Below are 436 nucleotides of genomic sequence, written 5' to 3' on the forward strand. Positions count from 1 at the left end.
GATGTTTTGCTGGACATTGTAGTCGGGGGAACTGCGGCGCTGATCAAGAGCTTCAGGACACGCAGACGGGGGAAGCGAGCTGGCGCGCTCGTGAAGCTCAGGAAGCGCGGATTCAGAACGCCATTGCCGAGCATCCATATGGCGAATCTCCGCTCTCTACCCAACAAAACGGACAAACTCCTTCTGCTCTCCCGGACAAATAAGGATTTTTCAAACTCTGCTGCTCTATGTTTCATGGAAACCTGGCTGAAAGACGCCATTCCGGACAGCACGTTGAGTCGCACGGGCTTTCAGCTGTTCAGAGCGGATCGCGACGCAGAATCAACGGGGAAATCACGCGGCGGCGGGACATGCTTTTACATCAATGAGAGGTGGTGTGCAGATGTAACTGTGTTAAAGAGGATGTGCTGTTCAGATCTAGAAGTGCTCTTCATTA

The sequence above is a fragment of the Sinocyclocheilus grahami genome, unplaced genomic scaffold (genome assembly GCF_001515645.1).
Source record: "Sinocyclocheilus grahami isolate Dianchi unplaced genomic scaffold, SAMN03320097.WGS_v1.1 scaffold398.1, whole genome shotgun sequence".
NCBI lineage: Eukaryota > Metazoa > Chordata > Actinopteri > Cypriniformes > Cyprinidae > Sinocyclocheilus > Sinocyclocheilus grahami.